Source organism: Olea europaea, unplaced genomic scaffold, assembly GCF_002742605.1.
Source record: "Olea europaea var. sylvestris unplaced genomic scaffold, O_europaea_v1 scaffold1995, whole genome shotgun sequence".
NCBI lineage: Eukaryota > Viridiplantae > Streptophyta > Magnoliopsida > Lamiales > Oleaceae > Olea > Olea europaea.
In genome coordinates this window covers 156478-158273 of record NW_019237821.1, presented here as the reverse complement: position 1 = coordinate 158273, position 1796 = coordinate 156478, and positions in this window count along the sequence as shown.

The following is a 1796-nucleotide window of genomic DNA, read 5'->3' as shown; positions in this document are numbered from 1 at the left end:
TTTTTAAGAATACATTTTTTTTATTCAACGTGATTTTTGATCTTATTTTCATCTTTGTAGTATTTTTAAGGTTTGGCATGCACCTTTATAAATACTAAACTCTTTTCACAAATTTGGTATTACTGAAATATAGAATAATTGTGCAGACAGTTATTGTATTTATATTCTCCATATTAGTTAATTGAACAAAATATTTTATTCATCTGCCAATTAATTATTTGCATTTTATTTTGTTATTTATTTGCGAGCATATATTTCATATTGTATCATAAATATTACTTCAATCCATTTAGTTTCCAATTAGTGTTATCAGAGATAATGGTCATGATTTGTACAAAATTTTTGTTATTGATGGCAGTCATGAAGTATGAAATTTCGCTCTTGGATCGCAATACAAGATTCTCGTTATACCAAGTGAAGATGCGAGCTATATTCGCGCAAATGGATTTGAATTAACAAAATGTCCACAATTTGGACGATGTGTTGTTTAGATTGACAAAATGTCTACAATTTGGACGATGGAGGAGAAATAATGGAAGGATCAAAAAGAACTTTCGCAGATCCATCTTCATCTATCTAAAAATATTTTTCAGGACGTTTTGAAAGAGAAAACAGCATCTACGTTGTGATTGAAGTTGGAGCAATTATGCGTGATTAAAATTCTGACAAGCAAATTATGTCTAAAGTAGGGGCTATATTTTCATCGCATAATAGAAGGTGGATCTTTGGAAGATCATTTAGCTGTGCTCAAGGAGATCGTCGCTAATTTGGAGACCTTAGAGGTAAAGTATGATGAAAAAGATTGGGCATTAATCCTTGTGTGTTCACTGCCCATTTCATTTACTTCATTGAGAGACATCATTTTGTATAGTCGTTATACTCTCACCATTGAAGATGCGTATGATTTTTTATTTTCAAAAGAGTAGATGAAGCATCGGATTGGACCAGGCCAAAGATGGAGAAGGGATAAGTCAATGAAATTTCAGTAATCGGATTTGTTATTCTTGTAAGAAGAAATGACATATTAAGAGAGAATGCGACAAATTGTAAAATAAAGGTAATCTAAATGCAATTCATGGAAAGCAATCAAATACTTCATAGGAGACCAACGTAGCCGAAAACTATTTGAGTGGTGGAGACCTTTTGATAATTTCTAACATAGAATCCAAACCTGGCAAGAGCGAATTTTGGATACAGCTTGTGCCTTCCATAAATGTCACAATCGGAATTTGTTTGAAACATATGAAACGGTGATGCAATGTATCGTTATTATGGGTAGCAACGAACCTTGTCGAATAGTTGGTATTGGTAGAGTTAAATTAAAACTGGTGGATGGAACATGCAGAACACTCGATCACGTTCGATATATTCCAGATTTGGAAAAGAATCTCATTTCGCTTAGTACTCTTGATTCTAAATGATACACGTTCTCTGAAGGATGTAGAGTTTTGAGAGTTCACGATTTTTTTATTGGCAAAATCCTCCATTGTGAGTGGGCTGTACACTTAGCTTTGTAGCTCGGTGTACAAATATCAAAACCCTTATTTGTACTAAAAGAAATTTGATAAGATCCACTCGAGATGATCCATCAAGAAATAGATGAAAATTGAATTAATAATTGTGCTTAAGCCCTTGTTTGATTCATTTTACTTTACTTTACTTTAACTTATTTTTCATACTCATTTTTAATCATACATTTACATAATAAAATATTTACACGTAAATTCAAAATGTTTCTATACTTTTCAACAACACATTCTCCAAAAAATACTATTCTAAACATAGTACCCCCCCCC